At 44.4% G+C, this 11,976-nt stretch overlaps 1 protein-coding gene across 1 annotated transcript in view; it reads right to left on the bottom strand.

Moving 5' to 3' along the window:
* LOC138663405 (oocyte zinc finger protein XlCOF22-like) overlaps positions 1-11,477 on the bottom strand; it is a 32,508-nt gene extending 21,031 nt beyond the window's left edge. Inside the window, exons 1-2 of the mRNA XM_069749594.1 lie at positions 11,421-11,477; positions 543-645 (exon numbers count right to left, since the gene is read on the bottom strand). The gene's annotated coding sequence lies outside the window, so the exon portion shown is untranslated. The remainder of the gene's footprint in view (positions 1-542; positions 646-11,420) is intronic.
* Between the last annotated feature and the right edge of the window lie 499 nt (positions 11,478-11,976).

Raw genomic sequence — 11,976 nt, forward strand, 5'->3', positions numbered from 1 at the left:
ACATCCTCTTGTTGCTAATGTAAAGACCGTATCCCGATAATTAACAATAATGATCCATCATTGTCACAGTATATGTTACATTAAGGTGCAAAAAGCCAATGCAGACAGACTGGACCATGTAAATATGGGATGCTTACCGCAGACCTGGCAGGTTTGCCAAATGTGCACGTGCACTACTTGGCTTCATTAGTCAAGCAAAGCTGCCACTGGTTTAATAACAACAAGGTGCACCCCTCTTGGTTTTGCCTGGAGAGGGATGTCAGTAATATCGACTCTGTTCGGGAACTTTTTTCAATTTCCTGCTCCATAAATCACAAAAGGAACCATCACATCCCATTTTTTAATCTGAAATCTCTGCCTGGAGAACATTGGTTAAACCATACAAAAACTTTAATAAAATTGAACAAATTACGAAATTTCCTCTACACTTATTAGCTTTAATATTTAACCCCCCTCTGACCGAATTATGGAAAAAATCTGGCATTAAGAGAATTGGGAATATTCACAATGGGATTAAATTCCTTACATTTAATACAACTTACCCTCTTCTGAACTGGTCCTTTTTACTGTGCTATAGGACAGTATACAAAAACTCCTGACGGTAAAGCCTTGAATCTTGAAATCCGTTCTTTACTGCTGTGCAACCTAAACAATAAAAATGTTTGGAGCCGAAGTCACCTATATAGTTACTTCATCAAGGACAATGTTAGTGCTAAAAACATATATATGAAGAGGTGAGAGTCCGACCTTGGTACAGACTTGCGAACTGAACATGGGACATTGCTATAAAAAACACATACCAGTCAAACATATCAATGGCATTCCAGGAGTCCTACTAATAATGACAAGAAGGTATCTAACGCCCATCAGATTGTCACATATAAACCAGGAACTCTCCCTTATGTTGGAGAGACTGCGGACAACAGGGTAATCTCTTCTCTTTCACTTATATTTTGGTCGTCCGAAAATAAAAAATCTCCGGTTCCAGGTATCACGCCATATTAATTCCTTTTCTGAAAACTTTGTGATCACCCCTCAAAGGGCGCATCTTTCCCTTGACATGGAGCAATTTGAACCCTCGGTTAGAAATGTCATCATACAGATCCTTCTAGTTGTCAAAATGCATTGGCATTCTGGTGGAAAAATCCGAAACATCCAAATTCTCAGATATTTTGGACAAAATTCACCAACATAGCGCTCTGGAATGGAGATTTGCGGCTAACAATAGCAGTGTTTGCAAATATTCTAAGAAATGGAAGATCTGGAACAGCAAATTTAAGGATTAAAATTGCCATTTTGTGCCTCTTTCCTCGGAATTGTATACATTTAAGTATGACATCTACGTACAACATTCTTCAAATTGCAAATCAGTATTTGTTTGTTAGAGACTGTTATTAGGGTTCTCTAATTTCATTGATCCCTTTCAATGTCCACTGTTAACCCTTCCCCTCCCTCATTTCCCTAATCCCAGTTTTTAATACAAAACCTAATAAAAAAAAATTAAAAAGAAAAATGAAAATATGGGACTAGTGTATGCAATGTTACTGTGCAAAAATGGAAATAATAAAAGTGCAGATGTGCTGCTAAGTGCTAAACTGAAAGTTATCCCAATTGTAAAAGATATTTTTTGCTTTTATTGTGAACAGTTAAGTTAAAGATTAAATGCTGTCTAAAAGGCCTAAAGTTAAAGATGACACATTTCCTTTCTAATATATATATATATATATATATATACTAGCTGAAGAGCCCGGCGTTGCCTGGGCATAGTAAATATCTGTGGTGAGTTATAGCACCTCACTGCTCTTATTTTCCCATCACGCCTCTCATTTTCCCCCTCACATCTCTCATTTTCTCCCTTACACCTCTCATTTTCCCCCTCACTCCTCTTATTTTCCTCCTCACTCCTCTCATTCCCCCCTAACACTTGTCATTTCGACCTCACATCTGTCATTTTCCGATCACTCCACTATTTTCCCTCACTCCTCTCATTTTGCACTCACAGCTTTTAATAAATAATAATAATAATCTTTATTTTTATATAGCGCTAACATATTCCACAGCGCTTTACAGTTTGCACACATTATCATCACTGTCCCCGTTGGGGCTCACAATCTAAATTCTTTATCAGTATGTCTTTGGAATGTGGGAGGAAACCGGAGTGCCCGGAGGAAACCCATGCAAACACGGAGAGAACATACAAACTCTTTGCAGATGTTGCACTTGGTGGGATTTGAACCCAGGACTACAGCGCTGCAAGGCTGCTGTGCTAACCACAGCGCCACCGTGCTGCCCACATTTTCATTTTCACCTCACACCTCTCATTTTCCCCTCAGTATATACATGTTTGTCATCTCCCTTATATATAGTATACACCTGTATGTCATCTCCTGTATATAGTATATACCTGTATGACATCTCCCCTGTAAATAGTATATACCTGCTGTATGTCATCTCCTCCTGTATATAGTAAATACCTGTATGTCTTCTCTTCTGTATATACTATATACCTGTATGTCATCTCCTCCTATATATAGTATATACCTATATGTCATCTCCTGTATATAGTATATACCTGTATGTAATCTCCCCTGTATATAGTATATACCTGCTGTATGTCATCTCCTCCTCTATATACCTATGTGTCATCTCCTCTTTTATATAGTATATACCTGTATGTCATCTCCTCCTGTATATAGTATATACCTGTGTGCTATCTCCTCCTGTGTATAGTAAATATCTGTGTGTCATCTGCTCCTGAATAAAGTATATATCTGTGTGTCATCTCCTCCCGTATATAGTATATACGTGTGTCATCTCCCCTGTATATAGTATGTACCTGTATGTCATCTCCTCCTGTATATAGTATATACCTGTGTGTCATCTCCCCTGTATATAGTATATACCTGTGTGTCATCTCCCCTGTATATAGTATATACCTGTATGTCATCTCCCCTGTATATAGTATATACCAGTGTGTCATCTCCTCCTGTATATAGTATATACCTGTGTGTCATCTCCCCTGTATATAGTATATATGTGTGTGTCATCTCCTCCTGTATATAGTATATACCTGTATGTCATCTCCTCCTCTATATAGCATATACCTGTGTGTCATCTCCCCTGTATAGTATATATGTGTGTCATCTCCCCTGTATATATTATATACCTGTGTGTCATCTCCTCCTGTATATAGTATATACCTGTGTGTCATCTCCTACTGTATATAGTATATACCTGTGTGTCATCTCCCCTGTATATAGTATGTACCTGTATGTCATCTCCCCTGTATATAGTATATACCAGTGTGTCATCTCCTCCTCTATATAGTATATACCTGTGTCATCTCCCCTGTATATAGTATATATGTGTGTCATCTCCTCCTGTATATAGTATATACCTGTATGTCATCTCCTCCTGTATAGAGTATATACCTGTGTGTCATCTCTCCTGTATATAGTATATATCTGTGTGTCATCTCCCCTGTATATAGTATATATCTGTATGTCATCTCCTCCTGTATTAGACCACGTTCACACGTTATTTGGTCAGTATTTTTACCTCAGTATTTGTAAGCTAAATTGGCAGCCTGATAAATCCTCAGCCAACAGGAAGCCCTCCCCCTGGCAGTATAAATTAGCTCACACATACACATAATAGACAGGTCATGTGACTGACAGCTGCCATTTTACCCTTCGCCACGACAGCACCCCACATGAAAGAGAGGGATCCGCCCATAGGAACAGGAAACCTACAGAATAAAAGGAGGCGGTCCCCTCTCCTCCTCAGTTTAGGTTTCCTGTTCCTATAGGAATCCCAGCTTACCCTACAGAAGAGGATCCCTGGGCCATGCACCCGCCTGCGTCGGTGTCTGTGGGAACGGCAGGGGCTGCGGTTCCAGAGGCAGCGGCGGGGGAGCCACTGTGTTCAGCTTCCCCCCTCGTCTGGTCAGTGGCCATGGTCCGGGTCCGGTCACCGCTGGTCCGCCCGGCTCCATGAGGGCACGCTCGCTCAGCGGCCGGCTAAATGAACACAGCCGCCGCATGGAAAGAGGAGTGGCGCGTCTAACCCGGAAGTCGCTGGAGCACTTCCGGGTTCAGGCCGGGGAGGCAGGAGATTCGGCGCCAGATTTAAAAACTGCAGCGCTAGCGTCGGCCGGTGTGTATGTGAGTATGGCTTCACCGGCCGATGAGACGCACCTTGCTGTGACAGAGCGCTCTCCTAGTAAGGAGAAAAGAGCCAGGAGCAGCACTAAAGATGGTGGTCGACAGGAGCGATCTTCCACCAAACAAAAAGATCCCTCAAAGAATCCGCCTCCAGATCCGGTACCTGTCAGCTTCTCTGGGTGAGTTTAAAGAATCCTCTACCTATATGCTGATATATGTTCCTCCTGTGTCCCCTTCCTTTAGACTAGGAAAAAGATACACAAATTCAAGCACAAGGAGTGTGCTTCATGTATGCAGCCCCTACCGGATTGTTATATGAAAAGGTTATGCTCAGATTGCATCATGCTAACCTTACATCAGGAAAACATAATGACTCCATCTGACGTTAGAGCCATGATTCGGGAAGAGATGCAGGGGTTGGCGCAGGCTAGTAGCACCAGTTCCCGCCAACCTAGCAAGTCCCCATCTCCAGAAAGCCCAGAGTCAGAGGGGATGCATAAGTCCTCAGACGAATCAAAATCTCGGCAGAGTTCATCCGATGATGAAGGGGGGCTGTGTCTGCCTAACAGCAGCATGGACAACTTGGTGAAAGCAGTCAGAAGCACGATGGGGTGCCCAGACGAGAAAGGAAAAAAATCAGCTCAGGACATCATGTTCGCGGGGTTAGGACAAAGGAAACGTAGATCCTTCCCCGTGGTTACCACCGTTAAAGATTTAATTAAAAAGGAATGGGATAGGCAGAGCACAAGAGGATTTTTACCATCATCCTCTAAAAGACGATATCCCTTCAGTGATGAGGAGCTGAATTCTTGGTCAAAAGTGCCGAAAGTGGATGCAGCAGTAGCCTCAACCTCCAGGCAATCCGTCTTGCCAGTTGAGGATTCGGGGATGCTAACTGACCCATTGGACCGAAAAACAGAGGCCTTGCTTAAAAAATCATGGGAGGCCAATACAGGGGCATTCCGACCAGCCATCTCTGCTACCTGTACGGCGAGATCGCTGCTAGTATGGATGGAACAACTGGAGGAGCAGATCAGAGGTAGAACTTCAAGAGACTCAATTCTACCAAAGATCCCTCTAATGAAGGAGGCTGTAGCTTTCCTGGTGGACGCCTCAGTAGATTCGCTACGCCTAGCAGCCAGGTCAGCCGGCCTAGTGAATACAGCCCGGCGAGCACCCTGGTTGAAGAACTTGAAAGGGGACACACTAGCAAAGGCAAAACTTTGTGCGCTCCCCTGCCAGGGTGAGTTCCTTTTTGGAAAGACTCTGGATGAGCTTTTAAATAAAGCGGGAGAACGGAAGAAGGGTTTTCCTAACCAATATCTTCCGTCTTACAGGAGAGCATTCAAGAGACGACCCTTTACCAAAAAACCGTTTGAGCAAAGGGATCGCTGGGAGACGAAAGATCCTAAGCAAAAAGGGGCTCTGTTTAGCGGATCCTACAATTCAAAACGTGGCAAGTACCGCTAACCTTGAAGTGGGCGGCAGGCTAAAATTTTTTCTATCTAAATGGGAACACATAACATCCAGCCGTTGGATTCTGGACATTGTTAGAGATGGTCTGAAATTAGAGTTTATTAGAATCCCTTGGGATTCTTTTTTAATAACATCACCAAAGGGACAAGAGCAACAAGAGACTCTAGAGTCCGAGATCCTATCTCTTCTATCTAAAAAAGTGTTGGTGGAGGTTCCCCAAGATAAAAAAGGAAGGGGATTCTACTCCCTTTGTTTTTGATCAAAAAACCAGATGGTTCATTCAGAACCATCATAAATCTCAAAAAATTAAATTCCTTTTTGCGTAATCATACTTTTAAAATGGAATCTATTAGTTCTGCCATCAAGCTTTTGTTCCCTAGGTGTGTCATGCCCGGAATAGACCTAAAAGATGCCTATTATCATCTTCCCATACATGCCGAACACCAGCAGTACCTAAGGGTAGCAGTCATCCTGGCAGGACAAGTTCGTAACTTTCAGTATGTGGCAATGCCATTTGGGCTTTCTATGGCTCCCCGCATCTTTACAAAGGTGATCCTAGAAGTGATGGCTCACTTACGCCAGCAGAACACTCTGATAATACCCTACCTGGATGATTTTCTTGTTATAGGAAATTCCATAACCCAATGTAAAATGTGGTTATCTAATGCGATCTCATCCCTGCAGGAATTAGGTTGGATCGTGAATTACGAAAAATCCAGGCTGAATCCAGACACCATTCAGATATTTCTAGGAATCCAGCTAGATTCAGTAAGTCAGAAAAGTTTCCTCCCGCATTCAAAGAAAATAATTATACAATCAAAGGTGTCAGAGGCAATGTCAAAACCCTACATGACCCTGAGGAAGGCTATGTCCTTGCTAGGATCGTTATCCTCATGTATACCAGCTGTGCCGTGGGCTCAATATCATACCGTCAATTGCAGTATGAAATATTGTCAATCCAAGGGAAAGTACGACATCTAGAGAATAAGATTACTCTTTCCAGAGACGTGGTTGAATCCCTAATCTGGTGGTTAGACATGGATCACCTCTCAGGGGGTGTACCATGGATGATAAATCCCTCTAAAACAATTATCACTGACGCCAGCCCTATGCGTTGGGGTGCACATATGGAGGATAGTCTGGTCCAAGACACCTGGAATCAGGCAGAATTCATGTGTTCTTCAAATTGGAAAGAATTAAAAGCGGTAGAATATGCCCTAAGTCATTTTCTTCCACAGGTTCAGGGAACGCATGTGAGAGTTCTATCGGACAATTCCACCACAGTGGCGTACATAAACCGTCAGGGAGGTACGCGATCAGGAACCCTGATGAACGTAGCAGCAAACATCTTCCAGTTGGCAGAGTTTCATCTTCCATCCTTAACAGCCCTACACATCAAAGGGGCAGAAAACAGCAAGGCAGACTACCTCAGTCGAAACAAGCTACGCCAAGGAGAATGGACTTTAAACAGGGACATATTCAGGATGATAACAAAATCATGGGGCGTACCCCAAATAGATCTGTTTGCCACAAGAGGCAATAGACAGGTAAAAAGGTTTGCTTCCCTGAACCTCATGGATCACCCAGACATGTTGGACTCCCTTCACCATCCTTGGAGCTTCAAACTAGCGTACGCCTTTCCTCCAATGTCTCTGATACCTCTACTGATCAGGAAGATCAGGAGGGACCAAGCCAGAGTAATCCTGATTGCGCCCTTTTGGCCAAAAAGACCATGGTTCTCGTGTCTCCAGAGCATGTCTCTATGCAATCCATGGATCCTTCCATTACACAAAGAACTGCTGTCTCAGGGCCCATTTTTCCACCCGCAAGTGAAAGGTCTTCACTTGACGGCGTGGAATTTGAGAGGCAGTTATTAAAGTCAAGGTGGTTCTCAGAACAACTAGTTAACACCCTGTTGTTAAGTAGGAAAGGATCTACCACCCTATTATACAGTAGGGTATGGAAAAAATTCTTAAATTTTCATACAAGACCGTTCACTAAACAAATCCCGGTAATTCCTATTCTAGAGTTCCTACAAAAGGGTAGAGAATTAGGTCTATCGGTAAACACCCTGAGGGTTCAAGTCTCAGCATTAGGAGCCCTATATGGAGACAACATAGCAGCTAACAAGCGGGTCTCCAGGTTTATTAAATCTTGTGAACGAAGTAATCCGGTCCATATTCCCCGTCTACCTCTGTGGGATTTGAATTTAGTTTTAGAGGCCTTAACTGGCTCCCCATTTGAGCCACTAGATTCCATACCTCTAAAGATCCTAACATATAAAGTAGCCCTATTGGTAGCCCTAACCACAGCTAGAAGGGTTAGTGACATCCAGGCCCTATCGGTAGACCCGCCCTTCTTACTGGTATTTCAGGATAGAATTGTCCTAAAGCCTGACCCCTCATAACTCCCTAAGGTAGCATCCATCTATCACAGATCTCAGGAAATATTTCTGCCTTCCTTTTTTGATTCACCTGTAACTCCAGAACAACATAGGTTGCACACCTTAGATGTCAGAAGAGCCATATTGACGTATATAGAGAGGTCTCAGACATGGAGGCAGAGTAGGGCTCTGCTTATCTCCTTTCAGGGCCACAAGAAAGGACATGGGGTCACAAAAGCTACCATTTCTCGATGGATCAGAGAAGCTATCTGTCTGGCCTACACATCGAAGGGCGAAATCCCTCCAGTGGGGATAAAGGCGCATTCAACACGAGCCATGGCTTCCTCTTGGGCGGAGCAAGCAGATGTACCGATCCACTTAATATGTAAGGCCGCAACCTGGTCCACACCTTCTACCTTCTACAACCATTACAGACTTGACCTTTCTGCTTCCTCTGATCTGACTTTTGGTAGAGCTGTCCTTAGTACAGTAATCCCACCCAAATAATGACTCTCTGAAAATCTCTCATGTGGGGTGCTGTCGTGGCGAAGGGTAAAAAGCCGGATTACATACCGGTAATGCTCTTTTAATGAGTCCACGACAGCACCCATGTATTACCCTCCCTAAATTCTGCACAGTTCTTTCCTTTAAGTTCACAAGTAATGGTTGTATAGAGTTAAGAAATTTATGTGACTGAATAAGAATGAATACTAACACTTTTGCGGTTCCCTTTTTATACTCTGTAAACTAAACTGAGGAGGAGAGGGGACCGCCTTTTATTCTGTAGGTTTCCTGTTCCTATGGGCGGATCCCTCTCTCTCATGTGGGGTGCTGTCGTGGACTCATTAAAAGAGCATTACCAGTACGTAATCCGGCTTATTTCCTATATGGTACATTTGTTGCTCTTGTAGTTTTTCTGCTTATTAATCAAATTTTTATTTTTGAAGGATAATACCAGACTTGTGTGTGTTTTAGGGCGAGTTTCATGTGTCAAGTTGTGTGTGTTGAGTTGCATGTGGCGCCATGCATGTAGCGACTTTTGTGAGATGAGTTTTCTGTGGTGACATGCGTGTAGCAACTTTTTGTGTGTCGAGTTGCATGTGATAGGTTAGTGTAGCAAGTTGTGTGCAGCTAGTTTTGCGCATGTTCTAGTTTTGTGCGTGGCAAATTTTATGTGTGGAGCGTTTTGAGTATGTGCAAGTTTTGTGTGAGGCAACTTTTGCATGTGTTGCAACTTTTGTGCATGTGGCAATTTTTCCGCGTGTGCAAGTTTTGCGTGTGGCGAGTTTTCCATGAGGTGATTTTTGCACGTGTGGCGAGTTTTGCGTGAGCCTAGTTTTGCATGTGGCGAGTTTTGCGCGTGGCGAGTTTTGAGCGGCGACTTTTGTGTTTTGACTTTTATGTGGCGAGGTTGGTGTATGTGTGGTGAAATGTGTGCTGATGGTGATATGTGTTCAAGCACGTGGTAGTGTGTGGCGCATTTTGTGTGTGTGTGTTCATATCCCCGTGTGTGGTGAGTATCCCATGTCTGGGCTCCACCTTAGCAACTGTATGGTATATACTCTTTGGCGCCATCGCTCTCACTCTTTAAGTCCCCCTTGTTCACATCTGGCAGCTGTCAATTTGCCTCCAACACTTTTCCTTTCACTTTTTCCCCATTATGTAGATAGGGGCAAAATTGTTTGGTGAATTGGAACGCGCGGGGTTAAAATTTCACCTCACAACATAGCCTATGATGCTCTCGGGGTCCAGACATGTGACTGTGCAAAATTTGTGGCTGTAGCTGCGACGGTGCAGATGCCAATCCCGGACATACACACATACACACACACATTCAGCTTTATATATATATATATATTTATATATATATCTACTATATAATTGTCTAAGGGTCACTTCCGTCTGTCTGTCCCGGATATTCATTGGTCGCGGTCTCTGTCTGTGATGGAAATCCAAGTCGCTGATTGGTCTCGCCAGTTGCCTTCCATGGCTGCCGCAACTAATCAGCGACGGCCACAGTCCGATTAGTCCCTCCCTACTCCCCTGCAGTCAGTGCCTGGCGCCCACTCCATACTCCATGCAGTCAGTGCCTGGCGCCTGCTCCATATTTCCCTCAGTCAGTGCCCGGCACCCGCTCCATACTCCCTGCAGTCAGCGCCCGCTCCATACTCCCCTCCAGTCACCGCTCACACAGGGTTAATGCCAGCGGTAATGGACCGCGTTATGCCGCAGGTATCTCACTCCGTTACCGCCGCTATTAACCCTGTGTGACCAAGTTTTTACCCTGTGTGACCGCTAAGTGATCTGGGTAATTATGCAATGCATCCTGGGAACGCAAGATGGTGGGAACCGCGGGCATCGCCAGAGGACCGCTGGATCTACGCTGGATCCCGCCGGGTGAGTATATAACTATTTTTTATTTTAATTATTTTTTTTAACAGGGATATGGTGCCCACACTGCTAAATACTACGTGGGCTGTGTTAGATACCGCGTGGCTGCTATATACTAATATACTACGTAGCTGGGCAATATACTACATGACTGGGCAATATACTACGTGTCTGGGCAATATACTACGTGGGCTGTGCAATATACTACGTGGCTCTGTGCTGTATACTACGTCGCTGTGCAATATACTACGTGGGCTGGGCAATATACTACGTGACTGGGCAATATACTACGTGGCTCTGTGCTGTATACTACGTCGCTGTGCAATATACTACGTGGGCTGGGCAATATACTACGTGACTGGGCAATATACTACGTGGCTCTGTGCTGTATACTACGTCGCTGTGCAATATACTACGTGGGCTGGGCAATATACTACGTGGCTGGGCAATATACTATGTGGACACGTATATTCTAGAATACCCGATGCGTTAGAATTGGGCCACCATCTAGTGTAATATATATATATATATATATATATATATATATACATACACACATTTTTCACATTTTAAAAAGTACAAAAAGGAAAAGGGGGTGATGAAAAAGTTTGGGCAGGCTTGGAGATGTGTGCGCTCAGATGACTTTGACCCAGGTTTCACACCTTAATTAACCTGTTAGGGTTATCGCTTGTTCACTATCATTGTTAGGAAAGGTCAGGTGATGCAAATTTACCAACTTTGTAAAAACCCGGCCTCCTCCAACCTTGTGCCAAAAACCAGCAGCCATGGGCTCTAAGCAGCTGCCGAGCTCTGACAATGGTGGAGGCCACAAAGCAGGAGAAGGATAGAAGAAGATAACAAAGTGTTTACAAGTTGCCCTTTCCTCAGTCCTAAATGTAATTAAGAAATAGCAGTTACCAGGAACAGTGGAGGTCAAGATAAGGTCTGGAAGACCAAGCAATATATTTCTAATATTAATGCGCCAGTAATGGGAAATCTCCACATACCTTCACCTGCAGAGCCGCACACCACATATATGGCAGTTCTGTGCGCACAGGACCTGTGATGAGGTCACAGGAGGGGAGGAGTCAGGGGTCACATGATCAGGGGCCTCAGTGTATGCAGGACTCTGCTGTGCTGGTTGTCATGGTGCTGGATGAGGGGAAGTTTATGTGTGAGGTCAGGAGGGGTTTACAGTGTGGATGTAGCAGAGCCGTGTGTGTACGAGGTGTATAGAGCGGAGCCGTGTGTGTACAAGGTGTACGGAGTGGAGCCTTGTGTGTATGAGGTGTACGGAGCAGAGCCGTGTGTGTATGAGGTGTATGAAGCGGAGCCGTGTGTACGGAGCGGAGCCGTGTGTGTACAAGGTGTACGGAGTGGAGCCTTGTGTGTACGAGGTGTACGGAACGGAGCCGTGTGTGTACGAGGTGTATGAAGCGGAGCCGTGTGTACGGAGCGGAGCCATGTGTGTACGAGGTGTATGGAGTGAAGCCGCCTGTGTACAGGGTGTGTTGAGTGGAGCTGTGTTTGTACAGGGTGTACGGTGCTGAGCCGTGCGTGTAC

Source organism: Ranitomeya imitator, chromosome 2, assembly GCF_032444005.1.
Source record: "Ranitomeya imitator isolate aRanImi1 chromosome 2, aRanImi1.pri, whole genome shotgun sequence".
In the NCBI taxonomy this organism is placed as follows: domain Eukaryota; kingdom Metazoa; phylum Chordata; class Amphibia; order Anura; family Dendrobatidae; genus Ranitomeya; species Ranitomeya imitator.